The sequence below is a fragment of the Amblyomma maculatum genome, chromosome 4 (assembly GCF_055883805.1).
Source record: "Amblyomma maculatum isolate TAMU_Amacu chromosome 4, ASM5588380v1, whole genome shotgun sequence".
Classification (NCBI taxonomy): Eukaryota; Metazoa; Arthropoda; class Arachnida; order Ixodida; family Ixodidae; genus Amblyomma; species Amblyomma maculatum.
In genome coordinates this window covers 7539350-7565542 of record NC_139347.1, presented here as the reverse complement: position 1 = coordinate 7565542, position 26193 = coordinate 7539350, and the positions used below count along the sequence as shown (strand labels likewise).

The 26193-nt window shown below is 50.1% G+C and overlaps 1 protein-coding gene across 4 annotated transcripts in view; it reads right to left on the bottom strand.

Annotated features, from left to right (window-relative positions):
• Positions 1-26193, bottom strand: part of Sox102F (transcription factor Sox102F) — a 1035502-nt gene that overhangs the window by 246335 nt on the left and 762974 nt on the right. The window lies entirely within an intron of this gene.

Sequence of the window (26193 nt, the reverse complement as noted above, 5' to 3'; positions counted from 1 at the left end):
CTTTTCAACCGTAAAAACAACTGTGGATTTTTTACAGTGTAGGCAGAGAAACGCTGGTAAGCGCTTGTAAAGAAAGGGTGCGCCGCAGAGATATATGTTGAACCCCGTCTGCACTTCGTAGCACAGAAGCAAGCATCGCGTCAATACAGGCGAGGCTCATCGCGCTGCAAACACCCAAATACCTCTGCGGATATACGCCTGACACACAGGGATATGCATGATCATTGCTGCTATGGTTGGTGAAACACTCCCGAAGCAGCATATTATTGAATTTCGCATCTCCAAACGAATGAAGCCTTTACACGGTGGAGTCGTATACGGAGTGAGTGTCATCCGACGTTGTTTTAAAGCCTCACAGGCAGTAGCAGGCCGCTCATGAGTGTCGTAATCACAAGTTTTTGCCAAAGGGCGCAGAGCTCACCAAGGCGCTATATTACGCAGAACGTATGGTTTGCAACCTTCCAGGAAACCTAGCTGTTTCTCTCATTATGTTTAGAGAAGCAGAGCACGCGGTTTAAGCGAATTGTGGGGTAACTTAGCAAATATTCAATTGGCTGACGATAGAATTCTGGCCGTTACAGGTAGTATACGTATTGTTAGGTACCGTTTGCAGCGCCCACAACGACAGCAACTGTAGTAGCAGCAGCTGCCGCGGCACTCAAATGCACCAGAAAACGCATCTACTGTTAGCAAGAGGCATTTCTGTGCTGACACGTATTCTTTGCGAACGAAAGGAACTAAAATAATCGACTTTCTTGTCGTATAAAGGCAAGAGTATATTATAGCGTCTTTCCCGCTTGTTCTTGCATTATACGCATTAGTTTAGGTGTACAAACGTATTCACTAAAACCTATAGGATGAAAATTGCGTACGCAGGACCAGAGTCACAAACATGATGCTTAATACACAGCTTCAGAACCTGTAACCGCCAGAGGAAGCAGCAAGGAGAATGAACAGAACAACGCGCGTGTGATTGACAGTACACCTATACCGGGTGTTTTCTTTCTTTCTTTTCTTAGGCGGTTTACAGATCGTTATTTTAAACCGTGCGAGACCGTGCAAAAGATGCTCCGGTGCAGTCTGTGCAGGTGGATTGCTCAGCGATACTGACATTATGTACGTGATAGACTTTAGTGATGAAACGATTAATTAGCTAAAATTAACTAATGAAGGGTTGTTTTTAACTTCAAGGACCGGTATTATGTTAAGCACTCTATGGCTGTCAATAAGGGAGGAGCACACGCACATGCAGTTATACGCAGTCGGCAAAGATGTAAGCGCACCGCGCGTTCACTTCTGAGGTTCGCGGCGAAACCGGGCCCTGTTGTGCACGAACGGGTGAGACGCCGCTTGGAACTTTGGACCACCCGTGGTCTTCATCGTTCACCAGAACGTCCTTAACGCTGACGCTTTCACGTTCCGCCCCATTATCCCAGGCGCCACTGTTTCAACGCGGCGGTGGCGTCCCACCCTGGCCCAACCTGGAGTCGAACCTCTGACCTCGCGATGTGGAACCTCAGCAGCGTCGCGAAAAGGAAAGATAGAAGGCGAGTTGGGAGAAACGGGGGGGGGGGGGGGGGGGGGGGGGGGAGTATTGTGTAGAGTGCGCGCACTTGGGAGGGAGGGGAGCATTGTCGCTTGGCTCCCGCGCAAGTGTCTCTCTCCCGTGGCGGCTGCTGCGGCCAGGCGTGACCGGCGGCGCAGTTTGAGACGAGCCTCGCACGGGCCCATCGCCGGCTCCGCCTTTGCCGAGGACGACGGCACCGTGGAGGAGGGATGGCGAGGAGGCTCAAGACAAAAGGTTCGTGCTGCAGAGCTTGGCAGGCGCGCAACAATGGGCTCCCGGAATAGGAGCGCACTCACTGGAGCCCTTCCAAAAGCCACGCGGAGCCCGAACACGCTCCTGCGGGGCCCTGAGCAGTTCTCCCTGGAGATCGTTCGTGGAATCCACGAGGAGCAAGACAGCGCTCGTCACTGCAGCCCAATGCCTGAGGGCGACTAGGAGAACAGGAACGCTGGCAAGACAGAGCTGCCTCTAATTTATTTGCTGCATGTGCATGAGATAATGGGTGTATGATTTGGGGACATAGCCCGCGAGAGACGCGCCACGCGTTAAGGATGGCCAGTCCACAAACCTCAGGGGTAAAAAAAATATTTGTTCCCAACGAGCATCCGCTGTCTTCCTATGTGGACGCAGGTATCGCAGTGAGGAATAAGTGGAATGGCAGAGCTAGCCAGTTATATGGGAGGAACGAAAACATGCACGCGGCGCCATAGCTAATGAAATGAAAGTGCGCCATTAAGATGCTGTACAGGCTCGCTAGCAGCGCCTTTTTCAGCCCCCTTCCAGCTCGAGAGTTGCGAAGCAAAAGGTACGGCCCGCACGGAATCGAGCGATGCAAACCAGAAGAAAACCTAAGCATGCATTACGCGCGAAGAGAAATCAGCGTGCAATTCAAATGGCAATATAGTTAAGAGCTAAAGCAAACTGAGGCCGGTATATGAATGAAATCGGCGGGCGCTCCAATTGAAAGTGCAAACACCGCAGGAAGCGGAACAAAGGCGCGGCCGAGCTAAAAAGCCGGTGATGTGTCCCCTGCGCACAACAGGTTTCAATTCACTGGCCTCCCGACGCCTGTGCACACAGGGAAAGAGAGAAGCTCAAAACTGCTACGAATGGCAAGACAGCCGCACCGAGCCGCAACTTCGGACCAGTCCATGCAAAGCGGCAAAAAACGTGCACTCTGTTCGCAGAAGAGGGGAAATAACGGTGGAGCGGAGGACGAATAGAAGGCTCTTCCAGCGCAGAGGACACAGATAGAGAGCGCATAGTGTCATAATGGTGCGCCAATAATGAGACAATCTGGCTCTGTTTATCCACGGTAAAGCCTCCTCTCTTCGCAGCGCAGCACAGCGCGACGATGGGACCGCGAGATCAAAGCGATGCGCCGACTCGTGCGATATATACTCGGCCGCCGTCACGAATGGAGCCGTAGGGCGACGAGGAGGACTCCTCCCGTTGCCGTCCCACAGCTGCGCCGAGAAACATTTGTATTATTCTCTTCTTTTTTCTTTTTTTCTAACGGAAGCGCCCACCGGTCGAATGAATCCCTCGCCACCTGCCGCCCCTCCTCATCATTGAGCGGGAACCGGAAACGCAAAGCGAAAACAAAGCTAAGCGGGTAACGCGAGAGAAGAACGCCAAGAAGCGCGAAGCTGATTAGCAGGCAGGCACACAGAGCAGCGGATGTACAGTATAGGCAACGTCAAACTGCAACTTACACCCCCTCATCCCAGTCCTCCGTACAGCGCTAGCCAGTTCCAGGTCCCTCTTTCTTCCTGCCTTTCCAACAACCATAATGACCCGATGGGTTCGCCTGAACAGATACGAAGAAAAAGAAACGCAAAGTAAACGCGCTGCGCCAACGACGACAGAGGTGCGTCCACGGCGATGCGAGTGAGAAGAGCCTTCCTTCACGCCGCCCTCATCCCGGTGTCGAAATCAAAGAAAGCACGCCGCTCAGAAGAGAGAAGATGATGAGGCTCGAGTGACAGAAGACGACGGGGGCCACCTCGTGTGCCGGCGCTGAAACGCATCCTCACAGAGCTCTCGCCTGCCGCCAACCTCTTCTGCCTCCTCTTCAGACTTTTTGCACCAAGGTGCGCGCTACGAAGTGCCATCCCGTTATATCGTCGGCAGGTGAATAGCGAAGCAGCGCTCGCGCTTTCCTGTTTGCACGGCTCCGGCCGCATCGTCGAGGTGCGGATATAATCTCGGCTCCGCGATTGGCGGTCCGTGCAGAACGATTGGAAATTTCTCGATTGAATTGGCATCGTAAACAAAATTAGAGCCGTCCCTTCCTTTGCGGACGACTCTGTGTCTCCGACTTTTCCCCTCTCTCCCGGTGCAGGCATGTGCCAGAGAAATGCAATAGCGGTTTCAGCCCGGCCTGATAAGAACGTGCTAATGGAATCGCGGAAGTTGTTACACGCTCGGACAATTTTACTCTCTCAAAAGCGGTTGTATTGGCTCGCGCCAAGTGACACACACAAGGACCCACTAACGATAAAAACGGCCAAATTTATCGTTTTCTTTTTTTTCTTGCGCCGAAATCTGATGGTATACGTCGCTGCCATTTGAATCAAAAGGACGTGCGGCAGCCTATTACTATGGCGCCGAACGCGAAATGCATATTCAGAGCCGGATAGGAAGAATCACACATTGCTAAAACGTGGAGTGTTGACTCTCCGCTTTAATTTGCAGCCAACCGCAGAGCTGCTCATGATTTCTTTCTTTCTTTGCTTCTCTCTCTTCATTCCCCGCGTTTAATCTGCTGCGCTAGCGGTTTCTCCCTTAATAAAGCAGAATGGTCCCACAGCGGGATAAGAGGCGCCAACAAAGTATTTGCACTCCGCCCATTATGCAGATTATGCTAATGCACTTATGAGCGCGCTCTGCTGGAAGCAGCGATAAACGAAAAACATTCCGGTTAAAGAAGAGAGAAAAGAAAAAACCTAATGTGAATGAGCGCAAATGCGGGGACCGAGATATACAGGTGTACTTCCTCCTCAGCCGCCCGAGACGACAGAGCGACTCAGCGCAGAGACTGGACGGTGTTGCGGAACTCCACATGGAGTCATTCAGAACATCCTTGGCTCTTGATGCGTATGCAATCTGAGGAATAAAATAACTACCGGGAACAAATCAACGCCCGCTGACATATCCGAAAGAAAAGAAGACGCCAACACTCCGGCAAAAGTTGATGATGCAAATTCCTATGCATCATTTGAGGTGTGCGGCACAACGTCCTTCACGTGCTTTTCTGAAAGCTCCGAAAACTTCTCTCTGAGATATGTACAATATTGTATTATACTTCTTTACCTTTTAACCTGTACTGTCCTTTCTCTTTGATTTCTCCTACCTGTCTCCTCGCTATCCCTTTATTTCCGCCGCCCATGCAGTTCAGGTGCTTCAGTTCATTTCGATAGCAGATACCGGAGCAGGCAAAAATCTTTTCCTTCCTTTAGTATTTTTATTTTATGCTATAATAAAAATAAAACCACTTACTACTACTACTCTGAGATTGACAAGTGCGTCATCTCTAAGCTGGCGATAAGCTTTTCGGGCAAAGTATCACAAACGCATACAGTGTATATGACAAAGGGCAGAAAAACGGTGCTCCTCGCAGACATTCTCGCGTAAATATCGAGTCCTTCCCCTCTCTATATAAAGCCTGGGCAAAGTCTTTTTAAGGCGGTCTCAAAGATATGTATGCTAACCGGCAATGTATGGCCGAAAGACATGCGAGCATCAGTGCCTATAAAAAAAGGATGCTGGAATGGTATACGAAAGCTTGCCCTTGTGGTTACCATTCTCTCATAACAGAAATAAAAATTAGTATATACAAGGTTATCATATCTCAATACGCGGAATAAATATCGACTTCTAAACGGGGCACAAGCCGGCTTGCGTAGTCATCGGTGTACGCTTCAAGTATAAATAATTGAGGATCTTCCGTGATGTGAAAAAATTTTGCTGAGGTCATCAGCGCAGAGCTAATTAATAGATCCAAAAATACTGGCACCTTCGAACCTATGTAAGGCATCTGCATCTTAAAGGTTGACATGATCCTGTATTGAAGGTTTACACAGTGAAACCCCCTTAACATTTTGCAGAAGGGATGAAAAAAAAAAAAGTTATAGGAGCAAACTCCTCGTATAAAACATGAGGCCCACCGAGGTGGCGCAGGGGTTACGGCGCTCGACTACTGTTCCCAAGGACGCGGGATCGAATCCCGACCTCGGTGGCTGCTTTTCGATGGAGGCGAAAAGCAAGGTGCCCGTGTGCTGTGCGATGTCCCCAGGCGGTCGTTGAAATTTCCGGAGTCGTCCACTACAGCGTCTCCCATAGCCTGAGTCGCTTTGGGACGTTAAACCCCGCAAACCAAACCAAACCAACATGAGCCGCGCGGAGTATAGAAACAGCAAAAATACGTTCATATTGATCCAACTTCAAATCGACCACTGGTCCTTGTTTTACACACATCTACAGACATGCTAATCACGCGACCGCTTGCGACGACCACCCATGGACGAAAATGTTGTTCGGTATAGACCGTTTTCGCGGCGAGGAGGAAAATAGCCTCGAACCGGAACGCGCTGCGCGGCTCCTCCTGTCTGGTATGTGGGGACGCGCGGATAGCAGCGGGGGCGGCAAGGCATTCTACTGAGAAAGGGCACACGTTGCAGTCTTTTGCACACAGAGTGTCTTGAATAGCCGCAAAGTATCTAAGCCGATTAGCTGATGTGAGCGATGTGCTTTCTTTCCCTGGTTCTTTCTTCTTTCGTCCCTTTCTTTCCTTCATTTCCCTGATCGTTTCATTTCCGCCGGCCGCAGTTTAACTGCTAAGAGCTGCCGCGGTTAGCACAATCTTTTTTTTTTTACTCAGTTGTTTGCATTAACAAAAAAAATTAACAACCAAAAGGAGATGATTAACAGAAGATAAAAGATTAACAGCGGTGGTATGCGCGTGTGTCGCTCTACACTGTTCCACTTGCAACTCACTCAATTGGGTTAAGACGAGCAGCTTCTGAATTTCAAGCCTCAACCGGAAATGTTTAGCTTTGGCAGCCTTTCGTGCGAGTTCCGAACACTGTGTTTGTCGAGTACGGGCCGGAAAAACTGAATACCCGTGCAACAACGGCAGTCTTTGGGCAACAAGCGGATGATATTCCTTCGGCAAATATTTACGAGCTGCTGCAGGTAAAGAAGAACTATTTTGATTCAGTCACCTGAGGTTGATGCAAGTATGAAAGAACATGTCCCAATTGAAGACAACGATATACTAATAAATTGGTTGTCAATTTATTTAGTGAAACAGGGCTACAATATATGTTTTTTTTTTTTTTTTGAAAACACGCATCTCGTAAGGTTTTGCTGCCGATAATAAAGGTTTGGTTTGGTTTCTGGGGTTTAACGTCCCGAAGCGACTCAGGCTATGAGAGACGCCGTAGTGGAGGACTCCCGAAATTTCGACCACCTGGGGTTCTTTAACGTGCACTGACATCGCACACCACATGGGCGCCTTGCTTTTCGCCTCCATCGAAAAGCGGCCGCCGAGGCCGGGATTCGATCCCGTGTCCTTGGGAACAGTAGTCGAGCGCCGTAACCACTGCGCCACCCCGGCGGGGTCTGATAATAAAGGGGAATATGATCATAGGAATAGCTGTGATTGCTTGCAGTAAGAAAACCTTGCGACGAAAAATGGACTATATAATTGTTGACAAAAGCGACTTTCGATGAGGTCATTATGGGACATAATTTAAGGTCACTATTAAATAGGTATCAAATTGTCCATTTTATCTTGTATTTGGATGTCAGCATGACGGCATCGTCAGAAAAACGCAACTAACGCCCAGTCAGAGAAATTGTAGGATAGCAGCTCCCGATATTCACAAGTCATCGCCACTCCCCGCACATACCGGCAAACAGGCGGTTGAGTCATGTAGGCAATGCTGAAATCCGATTGCCTGGTAGTGGACGCTTGAACACCCCGCCTGACTGTCACCCAACAAAAGTAGCCAGGGTAGATTAAATGTATCCGAAATTGATAATGGATACTTAAGAATAGAACCCCAGTGGAGGTGTGGGAACTTCCGCAGTAGCCGCTCAAGCAGTAAAGAGTATATGAATGATCGGTTGACCCAACAAATGATGCGCGATTAGCATTGCTCCTAAACGTGACATAAAACGGCTACATTAGCTTGCTTTCTTTCCTCAAATTGTTACGGTAAGCCGTCTCTAGAAATCATTTAAGAATAAAAAGTAGATCGAAAGCTGCCCTCGCGGCCAGTGGTGCGCCGCCGCCTCTCTGTGCCACATGAAAGTTACACACTCCTTGTAATCAGGCTTGTAGCCTTAAGCCGGCCTGATCAGGAGCATAATTTTTTGTCATTTCTGACCGAATAGCTTCGTTGTTACTGAATGTTTTTTCTTCTTTCAGCTAGGTACTTTCAGAAAGCAAAACATTGCATGCGAAAGCTCCAAAATGCCGATTTGCGCTACTTGTCGCCTGTTCCGCGGATGGGACCCCACATACCAGCATGGCGGTTGTTCACAACTCGGCCGCTAGATGGCGCCACATACACAAAATGGCAGCGCCCATGATAAAACGGTCTTTCATTGCCAAGCATTCGAACCAAAAGCTTCGGACACAGCCGATTCGGGTAGTCAGAAACTCTCGTGTCGGCATGACGGCAGACATGCTTTCTCCCTGGCATTCAGTTCAAGGCCGTCGAATGGGCCGGCGTTGCCAAAAGTCTCCACGGCCTGCGGCACGCTAGCTGACTTCCCCTATTCCTCCCACTTATTGTGAATATATCAGCCTCAACCTCAACGATCTGCTATAGGTACGAATGCGTACCCTACAGAACAAGCTGCTTTCAGCGTGGCCTGCACGTCGCAAATGCAAGCCGAAAAATGAGGTCGTGCGCGCTTGCCCGTCGAAAAAGAAAAGTCAATTTCCAGGCTGGTAAAGAGATGGCGCCACAAGTACGTCGAAGAAGACCGTGATGGTACTACAAAATAAATAAAACTCGCTGGCCACCGTGCTCAACTTCCGACAGCCAACACAACGCTATAGCCCATGATCGAAAAAAAAATAATTATAAAGAGAGGAGATAAAGGAGGATAACAAAACAGGCTGGAACGAAGAGCGGCGCGATGTGGAAAACGGTCCGAAATTAACGACAGGCAACGCTAGAACAGAAAGCACAAAAGAGTGGCAATTTCAATCGCTAACCCAACTAATCTTGAGCAGTGAATAGAGGCGCCTAGAGCGTGACACAACATCGAAATGTTGTTCCGCCGCGGTCCATTGATACATACGTCGGCCACTTCCGCCGCCGTTCCCGAGCTCCGCGAAAAACAGAAAGGGAGACGAGTCGACAGCCGGCTGAGCTCCCTCCGGACTCGACGAGCGTGCGCGTCAGTCCGGCGACCGCGCGAGCGACTGCCGGTCATTTTTCTTCGCATTCAAACGCCATATTCAAGGGGCCGCCGCGAGCCAGAGGCCCAGAGCAAGACAAAGAAGCTGCAGTTCCGACAAAAGGAGGGATCCGGGACCGGCCCCGACAGAGAGACAGAGGCGCAGGACGTATGAGCCGCCGCAACAGTCAGGGCAGAACAGATAGATCCCGGACGCCGCCACAAAGACGCGAAAGCAACAGTTAGGAAGAAGCGACACGGACGGAGGGGGATCCCGCGTGTAACGCGCGCCGGCCGATACATCACGCGGCTTGCGGCGGCATTGCCCGTGAAAGACAAGGGAATGAAAAGAAGAACATCATCATATAGCTCTTCTCGTTGAAGCGGCGTGGAGGTGGGGGAGGGAACGCACGAACACATTTTGTGTGCTCCCTTCCCAGCGGCGTCCCTAATGCCTTCCTGAAGCCTAAAAAGAGGTGGGCGGGTATATAGGGAGAGAGAGGGAGGTGAAGAAGGGCAACAGGGGCTCCGGTGGGATCCCGTTCCTGGGCGGATGCTCATATCCGATGGCTCCCTCCCCGGCACTACTGCATACACTTCGGTAAAGAGCTGGTGCCGACGCACCGCGCGTCTCGCTTCCTACGCGAAGCAGCACGACCCAAAAGACCAGGGGAAAAAGGAAGAGGCCATTGTGCGACGCGTCCGCTCGAGCGCCTTCTACGGCCATCGGGAGACGGCTGATGATGGCCCTGTGTGTCGCCGGCGCGACATCGGAGAATGGCTGTTTGGACGACCGCAGGAAATGTCCTGATTCGTCATCGCCGACAGCCACAACGTCGTCGCCAGTGGGCGCTGTTGTTGCATGAGTGCCGCGGCTTTATTATAACGCGCACCTATTCTCTTTCATTCCCGCCGTTCGCGTCGCCTTGCTCTCGATGCACCACCGAGCCTCAACCACCCTGCCGTATAACGCGTCACGGCATCAAAACAGGAGCTCCAATCAAGACTCTTGTTAGCAGCAAATTTTATTAATATTATAACTTTTTTTTCTGCCACTGTATTTTTTTCAACATTGTTTCAAATTGCGAGCTATATAGGAATATTCCTGCGGCGTCTCAGAGTGTTTTACTTTGTGAAAGAGAGTGCACCGCTCGCCCGCAGAACAATTCGCAACTTCATAGGCGTCGGACACTGACCGCGCGTAGTGCAGCCGTGGGAAGCAGTCTGTAGACAACACACTGAAGCAGCTGAAGAGGAAAGCAACGCGCCGCAAGATAAAACAACTACAAAAAAGGGATACAGACTCGAGAAGCGAAGAAAGAAAATAAAAAAGACAACTCCAGAGGGCGAGCAACGAAAACAGAGCTAGAGCGAAGCAGGAGAGGTGAGAGGCCCCGCGCGGAGGCATCGCAAAGGGGCTAAGTTTAGCCTTCGTGGCGGTATGGACTTTATGCTCACACCAACAACGAGTTGCGCGAGCACCGGCGAGCGGGACTCGCGGGCGACAGCCTCGGAATGAACGCGCCGCCGCCGATCCGTCGTTTTGTGACGCGCCCAAAGGCCACGACGCTCACAGAGATGAAAAACAAAAACATAAATTGAATACGCCGCCTTTCCAAAGACTCAAGCGCGTAGAGCTGCCTGTCAACGGAAGTACTTAAATATTAGCCCAGACCGGTGTCAATCATCGTAGGTATACTTTGTGTGTGAGGAAGAGTCGAGCGCAGAATACGTGAGCGATCTGAGTGCCGGGCGCACATGTCACATGAGTGACGGTGGTCGCTGAAACTGATGCGGGCGAGACGTATAGATATTGGCGTTGAAGATAAATTCGGCCCCAAAGCATTCGCCGCATAAAGTGTGATTGGCATGCCCCTAGTGTATACATGCTAAGCGATGCGGTATGCCGACATGACATCTATTATACGCGTTTCTTTACAGTTTAGAATAAATCTGCAGATCACTGAAAGTTGACCTTCGTGCGCCCATATAAAACGCAGCGTTCCTAAATGAAAAATATATGTATTTGATCACCCAGGCCCATTCAGTATACCAGCGAAAATAGAATTCAAACAGAATAGCTTTATTCACCGCACGTTCTCGACGAATTTAACAAATGTAAACTCTGGCCACCAAAGGTGCAATGCCTGCATGCTGACCTATAGAAATCTAACCAAATTGCGGACAGAAGTGATTATTAACAATAACATAGAAGATGGGAGTATGGGGGCAGGTTGAATAGATATGGGGATGGCGTTGTCCGGTAACTGCCTACTATAGTTTCGGAAGGGTTATAAAAGAGCGAGTTGGCAGGGTTCGTGCGTGCATGCCATATTTACTCGCATATATAAACTCTGAATGCAAACATACCAGCACTGCCACCACCTGACCGCGTGCAAAGACCACTTATCTGCCAAGACTATAACGCCTCACGGAGGACACCAGAAACACGCACATTAATTCAAGACGATAAAGGTAGCCCCCGCCAATGCAAAGCGGAAAAGACTTGGCTCACAAGAGGCAAGAGAGCGATCAAGAAAAGTCCGATCAATCTACGCAGAGAGCAACTGCTCCGGCGGGCGGCCATGCTTCAGCATCGGCCTTCCAGGGAAGAGATAAAGGTTCGCGAGCAACGAGCGCGCAGTAATAAAGAAGCGAGTAGGTGTCCGGCCTTTCAAGAATCGCGGCGCTGCGACGCCAACCATCGGTGCTCCATCGCGGCGGCGTAAACCAGGTCGAAAAGCAATTAGCGCCCGATTAATGACCTACTCGAGCGCTCCAACGCGCGGACGCCAGCGCGGAAAGGGGTGGGAGCAACCGGGAGAGCGAGACAGAGAGAAGCACGAAAGGGGGGACAAACTTCAATCACGTGCGCCCACAAAACATTCAATCCTCCTCTCTGTTCGCAGGAGATCACCGCGACGACGCACGCACGTGCGCGTGCTCGCGGTCGTCACGCTAAGGCAGGCGCACTATGTATGCGCATATCGCCACCCCCTTCTTTGCCTCCATCGTCCAACGATAACCCGAAGATAACGATCACTGATGGCTCCCCAGAGGAAGAGAGTTGTGCAAGGAGAAGCACCGGCGTGAGGAAAACTACGGAGCCCGCGTGCGCCGATTGAAACTACGTTGCCGATCGCGCACGCGCGTCCGTGGAGCTCGTCCGGCCACTTAATTAGCGGAGAGATTGCCGTGACCGAGACATCGACCCACCGGCATCTGGCCGGTGGACGCCGACGAGCCGGACGCCAGGTCCGAAAGTTTTGACGCCGAAAAGCCTGATCTTCCCATGCGAGGCGTAACAGTACAAAGAATACGCTCATGTGGACGTATACGAGGCATCGACAGCGAAATACACTTCCTAATTACGCAGCATTACGCTCGCCTACACTTCATCATCAGCCGGACTATACCCACTGCAGGGCGAAGGCCTTCCCCCTATTCCTCCAATTAACCCGGTCCTATGCGCTGCATTCACTTGACCCCCGGCGAATTCCTTAATCTCATCCACACACCTAATTTTCTGCTGCCCCCTGCTACGCTTACCTTTCCTTGGAATCCAATAGCATCGGTTATCCTCCCTTCGAATTACATGTCTATTTCTTCTCATTAATTTCCACTAGAATGTCAGTATCTTGAGTTATTTCTCTGACGCTCTCTACATGCTTCCTATCTCTTAACGTTACACTTATCATTTTCTGTTCCATGGCCCTCTGCGTTATCCTTATCTCAAGTACAACCCTTTTCGTTAACCTCCATGTTTCAGCCCCATAGGTAAGTACCGGCAGGATGCAACTGTTGTATACTTTCCTCTTGAATGATACCGGTAAGCTGCTAATCATATTTGAGTAACTTCCAAATTCCCTCTATCCCAACCTTATTCTCCTAGTTATTCCCCTTTCGTAGTCCGGATCTGTGGTCACTACCTGTCGTAAGTAGACCTATTCGCCTACCACTGCCAACGCTTCCCTACCTATATTAAATTGCTGTTCCTTTCCCAGACTGTTCAGCATTACCTCAGTCTTCTGCATATTAGTCTTTAGGCCTATATACCTTTCTGCTTGTCCTGTGTAGATCGTTTACCATTACTTTCAGTTGGTCCCCTGAGTTACTTAACAAGGGAATGTTATCAGCGAATCGCAGATTACTGAGATTAATCCATTATTACACTCCAGATTACGCAGATTGCTCCACCGACCGTGATGCCTAACTGCTCCCATTCCATGCCTTTGAATACACTCTCTTAGCAAGCTGTAAGCACTGGGGAAAACATGTCTCCTTGCCTAATACCTTTCTTAATTGGAATTTTATCACTCGCCTACACAGGTGAGAACAAAGGGGCAGTATACCTGTAGAAACATCAGTAGCTTAAACCACATTTTAAAGACAGTGACAATCCTAGAGTCCCATAGGGGCGCGACAATCTGATCCTCGCATACAAAACGATAAGAATAGCCGAAAAAAAAAAAAATAAAAGACAGGAAACAAACACCGCGTACTGTTTTTGACGAGTGTGTGCCACACATCTCTAATTTATTTTTCTGCCTCTTCAGGTTCGGGCAGAGGCGCGTGCCCCCAGAAGCGAAGGCTCGAAAAGGTGCTATGTTTCACTATGCACACATGACTTTGCCTTGTGCTTTTACCGATCTGGTTTCGAGCGAATACGCGTATAACGAGAGGCAGAGCGAAGAAGAAAAAACGAAAAAAAAAAAGGAAAGGGCCTGTCCTGCAAGCAGGAAGGACCCCGAAAGGTGGAAGCTCAGTCTAAATTACGACGTCGTTAAAAGCCCTCGCTCCAGTCATACGCCCGGCCAGCAAATCACCCATTACCTCCGGCCTTCTCCGTGCACACAATCACCCCCGAGCACACGCTGCCTGCTGCTGCTGCCCTTTTATTCTATAAGGAAATGTAACCGCGGAAGAAAAGTAAAAAAAAAAAAAAAAAAAAAATCGAAAGAGAAAAGGACACACGTAAACCGAACAAAAATCAGCACACGAATGTATACACGCCTGCCCTCTGCGTGCGTTGAGGTTGCGTACATTTGCATGCGGAGAGCGGAGAAAGAGGCTGATGAGGAGAGGGCATTAGGAAGAGCACTCCAGGATATCAGAGACCGAAGGCGGCACGGAACACGAATGCACTCTGAGAGACAGGGGGGGGGGGGAAGTGTCACCCAAAGCCGCAGGAACACAAAAGCGTCGCCCACGCGATGCAAGAAGGGGAATCGCCGGAGCACCTCGCCGAGAGAGCGCATGCTACAGCAAAGGACCGCGGTAGCGTTCGAATCGCGAGACGAATCCATGCACGACTACTCGCTTCGACCCACACAGCAGGCGCTCCAAGGCAGGGGAGCGGAGCCAGCGACCGAGTATCACGATGAGGGAGACAGAAGCAGAGAATGTTGAGAGAAACCACAGCAGACGACGACGGACGGTAAGAGAGGCGGCATAACGAAACGGGGAAGGAGGGCGCCGGGCTTCGCGCTCAATTATGCAGCCTTCCACCACCACGACGCCGACCCAAGCGACCCACTCCAGAAAACCCGGGCCGCTCCCCCGCCGGATGACTTAATTCCCCGCAGTACAATAGAAAAGGGGAGACCTGCGCCAGCAGGGAGAGCGGAGGAGAGGGGCACCCATAGGCAGCCTGACCCCCAGCTCTCCTGTCTCTCACCGAGTCCGCACCGCGCCGAATCCATCCCGCCTGAAGCCAACCCCAGTCGCCCTTTGTTGCCTTTTCTTGCTTCCGCTGCTCCTCGTTTTGTACCCCTCTCCACCGGGCTTTATCTCCACCACCTGCTCCGGTGTGTCCCTTACAATCCGCCGCTGTCGGGTCTCGTTAAAGGGCAGCTGCATCACTTTTTTTAAAAAAAGAGTTCGGAATACAGATATATAGTTTACGACCCCCTGAACACGAATACGATGTTAAATGTAGTCATAAGTGACCGCAAACTGCTTTTTAATCAGAAAAACGTGCACCAACGCCGTGGAGCGTTTTGAAAGTGGCGCTCTTGCCTCTGATTGGTCAAGCGCGCCATGACGTCAATGACGGCATGCCATTCAGTGGTAGCGGCGGTCCAAGCGATTGTACATGCACGCACGTGCTTTTCTGTGGATGTATGCCGCTGAACATGCAACGATCACGCTGCTCAGGGCAATATGATATTGAGCCGTACTTGTTAGAACCAGCGGTGGCTTCGGAACAAGGTGACACTGGAGGCAGCGGCGACATGACGAGCGAGGAGACAGCGCTAACCTTTTCCCGCATGGGAAATTCACACCGGTACGTACCGCTGCGCCGCACTGCTGTATGCGCCTGTGATCCGCTCTCAATTGAACATATCTGCGTTACTCGTGCCCTAAATCTCCTGCCTGACTCGAACGAAGCAGTGTCACGTCATGCGCTTGATGTGCCGATTGTAAACAAATGAATTCATCCAGGCGAGCTGTCGCCCCAGTTTTGTTGCGTGAATTTAGTCATTTATATGTCAGCAAGAGCAGCAAAAGTCATGCTCTCAGCTCCCGCAACCTCGAGTACGTATACATTTTATTCTGGCGGGATTTAGCAAATTAACGCGGGAGCGCGGTATCGACGAGAAGCCAGGCCACTGCCTTGCTGCGCGCGCGTAATCCCAATTAGAACACCGGTAAAAATACCGAAAAGCTAGGACAGCTATCGGCAGTCACGCGCTGCCATGTCGCGAGTTTAGCGCACTTCATTTAGCTGCGCCTAACATCGCGACTTCGACCACAGACATCAAGCTGCCCCGATTTCTTTTCTTAATTGCGATAGTTGTTGAAATGCGCCTGACAGTGGGTAGTTCAAAAGAAAGATGACCACAGACAAGACACACACTATAGACTTGCGACTGAATTTTACTCCGGAAAGAACGAGTTTATACGCATTTTTTTATCTTTATCCAGGTGCAACCAAGGAAGATAAAAAAAAATGCATAAACGCATCCTCTTCGGAGTAAAATTCATTTGAAAGTCTAGCGTGTGTCCTTGTTCCACTGACAGAGATATATAACGCGCCCCAGTCCGACGCGCGCGGCTAGCGCGGTCGTTCGAGTTCTCCTGGTTCAAGTTACGAACCACGGCGCGCGCTTCGTGCACTGGGTGCGGCGTTGGGGTTCCTGGCTATGCATGAGCGTGTGGAGAAGGTATTGCGCTCCTCACATCCCACTCTCTCCAAAATAAAAAAAGTCCTACTCTCTGACATTACTTCTCACAGTTTTCCAGCCGCGTCAGCGGGCGCCAATGCTGAATAGTTTTACTTTCACCTGTGCCTTCATCTGCCCGGCCACCCATCTGCCCCACAGAACAAAAACGTAAACAGAACAGAAGAGCAATATTATGTATTGGACCTCTTACTTCGAGTTTTCTTCTTTTTGCGAAAGCAGCTCTTGGCGGCGGAGAGGTGCTCTTGTGTGCGAAGACAGAAGGCACAGCACCGGTTTTCAATTGCGCAGATTTGATCGGTATCCCAAAAGATCGCATCAACGACAAGTTTTGGTGATAGTCACTGTCGCGAAAATGATCTGAGCAGATCACCGACGATTTTGTAGGCGTGAAATCCTTCCTCTTGACCGCGGCAACCCATTGCGCCGATAGCTTGCGCTCCTTTGGGAATTTATGAAACGCGACATCCTCTCGGCCGCCAGTGTTCGTGCAGCCATAGGCTGCGCAGAACCACGGCATGCATGTTCTTTTCTTGAAGAACGGTGCAAGATGCACTGAAAAAGCTTGCGGTAACGTTCGCAAGAAGAAAACAAGCGCGAGACAAGAAAAAAGTTGCACTGCGTAGCCTGCAAGCGACAGGTGGTGCACGGCCTGCTCGGGCAATAGAAGCGGAAGAGAGGTAGACGCCGTCCTTGACGTCACTACCGCCTTTCGTACTCCTGTCGTCTGCTACTGACATCCCCCCCCTCCAGCGCTGTGCACTGCGGAGAAGCCTGAACGTGGTAGCAACTTTAATCGATGATTACGTCACTATTTCAAAAGCTAAAGCCAAAATATTTCGTATACTTAACATACAAACCCTGCAGATTCGACCCTCTGAAGCGCATCAAATTCTAAAACCGGTGCAGCTTCCCTTTAATAGAGACACTGTTACGTCGCCCGCATTTGGCACGCAAGTGCTATACATCTCTGCTCCAGGCGCTAGCTCGGCGCTGTCCAGCTAATGAAACGCAAGTGTTCGGGTAAACAAGGGCGAGATGCAGCGTACAGTTCTCAATGTGATTCGAATACCCAAGCGTCGAATGCGGGACAATACACTATTGCAAAAACCAGTGCCACTAGGCCCCAGCGCCATACCTGATTATGGTCCCAGTATGACGTTGGAAACTGGGCGCACTGGGACGTGGCATACTGGCACGCTCCGCATTGGCGGCACTGTTCGCCCGGAGAAAAAAAGGCCTGGGATAAAAATTAAATGGTAAGAAGTAACGAAGCAAGTTAGGATCATTAAAAAAATACTAAAAAGTAAAAAAAAAAAAAAGAAAAAGTGACACCTAGCACAGAAGAAACGAAAACTATGCTCGGACTTTTATTCCGCACCTCCTATCAATTTTTGGCCGAGCACAGGCATGTAATATGTTTCTGGCTACAAAACCTATGTTTCACAGGTACTCCATTGCGCGAGGAATTACATCCACAGTTTTCACCGGACGTTTGCGACGTTCATAGGGTCGTCCAGTTTTGAGCCTATGCGGCGCGATAACTTATTCAGGCCTGTTTCTGCTGGCGGACTAGGTTTGACACATCTCTCTGTCAGACAGTTAGGTGCTCGTTTCTTCTTTTTCTGTAATATAGCTCCCATCTAATTACCAGAGCATCCCTGCAAACTAACCTTGTGAACCTTCTCCCAAACTTAGTGGTCTCTTCCAATTTTACCGATCGGCCCTTATTATTTGGTTTTATGAAAGAAGTTTACGATTCAGTGCGCTTTCTGGCAGTTCGCTTCTTTTATGAGTACTTATTCTCTGTTTCACGGAAAAAATTACACAAAGATTGATATCTATTTTGTTCCCGCCTCCCTTATATCGTTCACTCTATTCTAATTGTATGGGGCATGATGTGTTAAAAAGGGTGCGCAAAATGCCGATCTCGCCTTCTACTAAAACGTTTTTCTTTAAACTTCATGCAGAGGTTTTGCCTGTTAAAGTGTGGCTTCAGAAAAGAAAAAAAAGAAAGAGAGATTTTTTTTTTCTGACATGGTATTTATTGCACGTGGTTATGTAGAGAAAGGGTTATGTACACAGACTATTTACAATGCACTCGGCCGTTGCTGAGATGTACAACAGAAACACGCCGAGAACTGGAACGTTTCGAAACATTTCTACATTTTGTGTCATGACCGTATTTATAAGGTTGGGACTTCATGTTTCGCAGTCTACAGGCCATTGGTGCCGCTCTAACAATTACAACTTCTTGATCATTGGAGCTTGCTGCCTGCTCTCACGACTTGCAACTAATGTTCTGGATGCCTATGCGCTCTATTTTGTGCACTGGAATCATTTTAACATGTGGAGTTTGACATCGCTGGCAAATTTACCAAAGCCGGCTCTTCGGTGGTGCTCTGCTACCGTGGGCGTAATTTTCACTGAACACGGAGCTTTAGTACAAACCTTCAGGAAAAAAGTGCGACCAAGCTTCAATACCGGCAAGCGCAGCAGCGACGACACTACTTTGCGTGTAATTAAACCTTATTTGCATGTAAACATTTCGGGAAGCATTGCGATGACCGAGGGCTCGGCTGCTTTATACGCAGAGCAAGAAGGAGCGCAAAAGCTTGAGAAACGCGCAAAATATTATGCATTACAAGCGCTGTATGTTGTTTTTGTTTTTCTCTCATGGACCCATCGCTCGGTAAACTACTCCAGCGGTAAACTATGCCAGCGACACACCCAGCGTCAAAAAGATAATCCCAGCGTTTTTCTCCCATCGTACCAGTGTCTTCCAATTACTGCTCCAGTGAATATCGCAGACCTCCAGCGTGCCCAGCAGATCCGGTGCAAAACCAGCGCGAAAATCTTACTGGTTTCGCACTGGAAGACGCTGGGAGACGCTGGTTTTTGCAATAGGGTATGCTATTACAAAAGCAGTCTGACGCGCGCAGCTGCAATGCGAATAATTTCTGAAAGGAAAAGAGAAAGAGAGATAGAGAGGCTCATTTGACCAAATACGCAGCCTGTATACATTCGGCAACTTTCTTATAGTGATGCACACAGTTCTACTATTTGCGAACATGCACATTTCGACACAGTCGCAAATCGTATATTTCTTCACTACACTTCCGCTATGCCACGACTCGTTCTATCAGCCATACCTCTCAAAACTCAACACCGCACTTTAATTTCTTTTTCCCGTCATCCTTCCCTTCTCTTTACTCTCATGCTTTACTCTCATCTCTCATGAAAACGAAGAGAGAAATAGGTGAAACTGTGAAGGCCTGATTCTGTACATCGTTGTGCCCGTTTTAAGGGACACTAAAGACACCCAAAGATGCTATTAAAATCTAATAAATTACATTTGGTGACACTGTCACTGCATATCCAGCAGCAAAAAATCGAATAATTGCTGAGATATTGCGATAAGAAGTTGGTGTTTTTTCTTGTTCCCGCCGGTCGAATTCAAACTGTTTCCTCCGACTGCGTAGTCGGGTAGAGTGACGCACACTATGACGTAAGTGGAGACTCCGTGATAGCTAGCGAGCCGGCGCGGCCCGCGGCGTCGCATCCCTCAAGGGCCAACATGGCAACAGCGTACTCGCAATGACGGCCACAGCCGAAATAAATAAAACGATGAAGAGAGTAATTTACCGAGCGATGGGCCCATAAAGGAAGCAAAAAAAAAAAAAAAACAAAAAAAAAAAAAAAAAACCATAAAGCGCTTGTAATGCACAATACTTTACATGTTTCTCAAGCTTTTGCGCTCCTTCTTGCACTGTGTATAAACAAACCGAGCCCTCGGTCATCGCAACGCTTCCCGAAATGTTTACATACAAATAAGATTTAGTTACCAGCAAAATCTTGTGCTCGCTGCTGCGCTTGCCAGTTTTGAAGCCTCGTCGCACTTTTTTCCTTCAAGGTTTGTGCTACAGCTCCGTGTTCAGCGAAAATTACGTTCACGGTAGCAGAGCGTGACCGAAGAGCCGGTGCCCCTAAATTTGCCAGCGCTGTGAAATTCCGCATGCTAAAATGGTTCCAGTGCACAATATAGTGCGCATAGGCAAGAGCAGGCGGCGTGCTCCGATGGTCAAGAAGTTGTAATTTTTTGACCGGCTGCAATGGCCTGTACACCTCGAAACATGTTTCATTAAAAATGCGGCCGTGACATAATATGCAGAAATATTTCCCGGCCTCCTATGAGCGCCGAACGTTACGGAGCAAGCAGTGGGGAGCTCGAACCAGCTGGTGGTGGCGCTTTTTCTTTTTCTACAAATTGTTTTTTACCTTTTTTAATGTATTTGTGGTGCTTCGTTATTTTTAGTTTTTACTTTTTATCCGAGCCCCTTTTTTCCGCCGGGCGACCAGCGCAATAGGCAAGGATGCAATAGGGGACATTTGGAATAACATCGACGCTCTCCTTGGTATGAGCGGCAACCCTTTTGTTTACGATGCCTGCAAATAGAACGTTGAAGCTCATGTTGCCACAGTATGTGGGACAGATGTGCCATTATTTAGTGAACAATTGAATGATAATGCGTTTTTCCTTCGGCACATAGCGTATGTATGCTTTTCGTGCCGTACGTATAGCTTCAGTCGAGCGGCCAGGTCAGGGTTAATGGGAGCTCGCAGTCGAAGTGGCGACGGCGGCGATATGCTGGCTCAGAAGTGTGAGCGAAGGAGCGTGTCGGCGGCAGCGGATCTCGCTCGCTCGCGCCGCCTCCGAATGCTCAAATGTGAACGAGTCAGGCGCATCTGCTGCTCCAAGATCGTAATTCAGGCGCTCTAGGTCCAAACTTGAAACTATCCGAGCACGCACGAAGTGCCTAAGCCGGAACATAACCGAAACAGAAGTGGGCGCCTGTGGCGCCTCCAAGTATATATTTTGTATTTGTCTTGCAACGTTTACGTTGTCTTTTCGCTGTCGTTTACGTATGATAAAAGCGTGTTATCATATTCGAGAAAAAAACATACTACAGCATTCAAGCGGGCAACGTAATTCGCATTTGTCAGCCTCCGGGATCCCAAGCGCGTCACGTGATTTGTAGTTGCGAGTTTCGGCTGTGGCGGCGATACCTGTATTTCTGTTCTTCCTCTTTACTACCTTATAACAGCTCTGTTTTCAGTAAGAGTGGATTTTTTGTAATCAGGAATTGGCATTCTATCGATGCAAGCTCACTTCAGTTTTCTCTTTAGTGTCCCTTTAAGTTCTATTTCTGCCGACCTGTGCTTCGTGGGCTCCGGTGGAGTGGAACGCCAGGAACGGTTTGAGGGCCGACAAGGTCAGAAGCACGGAGCAGTCGTTGTGCCCTTTCCGGTTACAAGAAAACAAAACATGCCCAAGCCGCTGAAGAGGACTGAGGCGCACGGCTGACCAGAGGCGAACCCCGGCAACCCGATACCCCGCTCCGCAGCGGAGGGTAGCGGCGAATGCTGGTGAGAGGGATGGCGCAGTTGCCTCCGCAAATTGGGAAGAAAGAGACAAACTCGAGCAGAGACGGGCGAAGAAGAAAGACGCAAGGTCGTGCTGGTCGAGTCAGCGATGCCGGACCTCAACGCAGCCTTTGCAAACTGACCGCCAGCCGATAAGTCCAAGAAGCCCGAGACCTCGACCCGTTACATCGACTCCCGCCGAGACGCCCCGGAAGAGCCACAATCGAGCCAAGCTCCGAGCTCTCAACCAGAGTTGACCCTCATGACGAGAGCAAAGCACCGAGACCTGACTGAGTCCTTGAGCTTTTCCCCATCGGGCAGAGCAGAAATAAATAAGCTTTCACAGAACTTTGTGCGTTGGCTCGTTTCTCCTCGCTTAAGCAGAACCTAAATTGCACCCCAGAGGTTGCGTCAACACACACACACACACACACACACACACACACACACACACACACACACACACACACACACACACACACACACACACACACACACACACACACACACACACACACACACACACACACACACACACACACACACACACACACAAACGCACGCACGCACACACACACACACACACACACGAACGCACGCACGCACGCACACACACACACACACACACACACACACACACACGCACACACACACACACACGAACGCGCGCACACACACACACACACACACACACACACACACACACACACACACACACACACACACACACAAAGAAAAATGTGAAAATGTCAAGAGTTAATATTTCCGAGGAAGGCCATGTTCGAAGCGAATTAATCGCGTAGTACCGCCAGCAGATGTACTAGACATTTGAACTCCGCCGGGATTACCGAAGTCCCGTTATGCAAGGTGAGGATCCGCGAGCGCGGAACGTCCAGAAGAGAAAGGGCAACGAAAAAAAGAAACGAACAGAGAGCGAGAGAAGAACGAAGGCAAGATCTAAAAGCAGCGGCAATGACCGCGAGAAAAGTGAAAACAAAGGAGATGCAGCACACAGTGGTAGCAAAATGAAAAACCAATTATGCAGGCAAAATAAAGCACTAAGAAGAAAGGAAAAGAAAGAAGGCCTAAAGATGTGGGAGAGGGGCGGTCGCGGCGAAAGTGACATAGAAAACATGCAGTGGAGAGCGATTACCTCGTCTCGTGGAGCGGAGAGGGGGGGGGGGGGGGGAGGGTTCAGTGTGCGCGCACACACACACACTGAGGAGAGTCTTGTTCTCCTGAATAGGAGGCAACAAGTACCGCATTGAAGTCCCCGTGCTCAGCCGAGCGCGCCGGCACGCGACACAATGGGCCCTTGCGGCGAGCGACGGCTGTTAGGCGCAATCTCGACTACAGAAAGACCTCCCCCGCCCCGCAGTCCCCCTCCACCCCATCACGTATACAAACACACACGCGCGTCTTCCCCCATTTATCGCGTCCATTGTTCCGCCACACGCCATGACGTCACTCTGGACGCCTGCACAGCGCGCGCTCCTCCGGCTTCAGGGGCATAACGATGGCAACGGTCGGTGATGTCGGGAAGCGGGCTGGAAGGCGTGCCGCGAGGAGCGGAGGCCCGAGGTAACGTGTGCAGAAAGCGATGGCGAACGGAGCCGGCTTAACAACCTGACCAGTTCTTCAGCAGCACAGCGAAAACTGCCACATTTGTCAATTAGACGGTGCCTTCTACCGCTCCATTCTCAAGGGACTAGCAATGTTTAAGAAGCCTTCTGTGACTATTTAGACTTTCTTCCGAAGGTGTTACAACGTAACTCAACGCTGACAGCTGGCAAGACTTTAAACAGAGGTGCGCCCAAGGGGTTCGACGTACAGGCATTCAGGCACGCGTGCGTCTGGCACGAGAGTCAAAGGCGCAAAGACAGACTTCGTAGTCGGGAGCGCATAAGGGTACTACCGGGGACATAATTCCCAGGAACAGGCGAACGGCCAAAGCGCCCAAGCATTCTTATTAGCCAGAAGTTACCGACCATACTTTTTGCATATGAAAATTAGGCTCATGTTTGCCAGAGAAATAAGGCCCTTACTAGTTCACATCGCGCTTTTAGTCAACAATCGCCAGACACGCGTTTCAGTCTTTTTACCCCGATAGTACCTTCCGAATTGTCTTCACAGTGCGACGTTTCACATGTAATGCACTCCCTGAAAAGGAGACATTCTGTTGCACTAGGGCTGTGATTTTTTGGCCAGCCTTGGAGGGACGGTTGTGTGTGCAGGGAAGGAAACGGGGGACTCCATTTTTCATACCTGTTTCCGGAGGGAAGGAGGGAGCATACACATCTTAGAGCTCTTGAATCCGCCTGTGGCGAAGCAGCGGTTGTATAAGCTCTTGAATATCCGACGAGCAAAATTATTATTTTTTTTGTCTATCGGGTGTTATTTTATTCGATCCTTACGTCTATTCGCCCTACCTGCATGCTGAGACAGGTGGCACGTATATATCTGCCGTATCTAATTCGAGCTATGCAGCTCACGCCTAGGGAAGCACGCCCTGTTCGGGGTGTACTGTAAGGACTTTGGGGTAATAAGTATCAGTAAAATCAAGCATGGATGGAGTGTACGCAGGCACGTTCGAGAAAAAAAAAAGAAAAAAAGAACGTTCCTGCTACAATAAGAGCGGCACACACGGCACAAGTCGAACATAGAATAAAAAGAATAGTCAATCAAAGGCCCTTCCACGCCTCGAAAAAAAAAAAAAAAGAAACCACGAAGTCGAATCAATGCAACTTCCGCTCCGTCCGTATTTCTCCTACACGTAAGCGCACACTCGAGCGGCCGCGCTCCGAGAGATGACGCCTCGAGCGCACTTAGGGTGCCTCGATACCAGCGCCGCGGCGCGCTACATCGAGGCACCCTAGCGCACTTTTCGCGCGCTCGCGCACTCTTGCGCACACGTGCAAGCGCACTTCCGTGACGGCGCGCACGACAAACCGGTTCATTTTTAATGGACATAACAGCACCCGACCGCCGAGGGGTCGGCGCCGCAAGGGCAAGCGACGTTCCCTTCCCCCTACATTCAATCCCTCCTTCCACGGTCCCGCTACCTGCATAAAACTTTGCGGGCTAGTTGGTTCATTGCAAGGGGGAACAGCGCAAGTTACACACGGACAAAAAGGGGAGGACGAGACACACACAGCGCTGACTTACAACTGAAGGTGCGTGTCTCGTCGTCTCCTTTTTGTCCGTGTGTAACTTGCGCTGTAACCCCTTCCGCTACGTGCGTCTCTCTCAACGCACTGCACGTGCTCTTCTCGCACGCACACGGCGGAATTGAAAACAAGCCGCCAGGGCGAGAACGGGAAGGCTACGCCGTCTATCCGACACGTATACGACACACACCTTACGAGTGGCGTAAAACAAACGAAGCCGAACCAGATAGCCTTGCCCAGTTGATCTAGTCGTGAACGCGTCACGGAAGCGACGCCGCACGCACGAAGATCGCCGCAAACAGCGCCAGCACGCATCGGCGTCAGATTCCGCACCGAAAGCGGACTGGAACGAATCGCCCGTCGTCGGCGCACCGCTCGCGTGATGTTCGGAAAGCGAGAGCTCACTTGCGGAAGGGAAAGAATGTTTCCGAACCTGAGCGAGCAGAAGCCGTTCGTGGACCCGCTGAGCGTGGAGAGTTTTTACGCGCAGGTGGTTAGCAGGGAGGCACTTACCTGCAAAGAAACAAAAGACGAAAGCATTAGCATCAACACCGCCTCCTATTCTAGAAATCACTGCGAACGCACCCTATATCGTACAACGCCAGGCACATATGGGTTTAGTGCGAGGAAGAATAAGCGAGCCTATTTTTAGGAGCACAGTATAAAACAGCTTTAAACAGACATCAGCGCACCACCATTTCTATCGCTAGATGACTTTAGCACCGTGCATCCCAGCTATAACGTGCCTCATGAGCCACCCAAAAACCTTAGATCAGAAAGGACACCTGACCAACCAAAGGCTGCACGCGCGCCCTTGTAGCTTTTGCCTCGGTGCTTACCGAACATTTGTGATAGCTGCTGAATGGGTTGCAGAATGCAACATCTCGAATACAAGGTTGCAATGAAGTATAAGTAGTGGACATGTGTGAGATCGAGGAGGTGAAAGTTCTGAGGCGAAGAGAGGTCGCGGTGACCACTTCGGGTAGACGCCGGATGAACGTCGTCGGCCCAGTAAGGAAATAGCACGGCTGCGGAAATATAAATGCGTCCGATGAGGCGACGACGAATAACGAAGAAAAAGGCATGGTTAAACCTCGGCTAAACCTCCCTCTGCTCCTAGTTCCAAGCGAAACACTTATCTGCCTGCGTCAACGCCTATATATGCGTTCGCGTGGAAACAAGCCCGGTGCAGAGGTAGGAACGAAACAAGCAACGTGGGAGAAAACTGTCCCGCACAAAGCGCAACCAAAGTCCCAACAAATCAAATGATGTCATGCAGCGAGGGGCACAGATAAGGGGCATCACAGGAACGAAATGCGCGTCCAAATGAGCACCAAAGGCTCTTGAAGAGGGGACACGACGGGTGTGACGGCAAAGGGAAGGAGGCAGCCGGCACCGCCATTAGCATATATCGCGCGTCTGCGTGTCGACG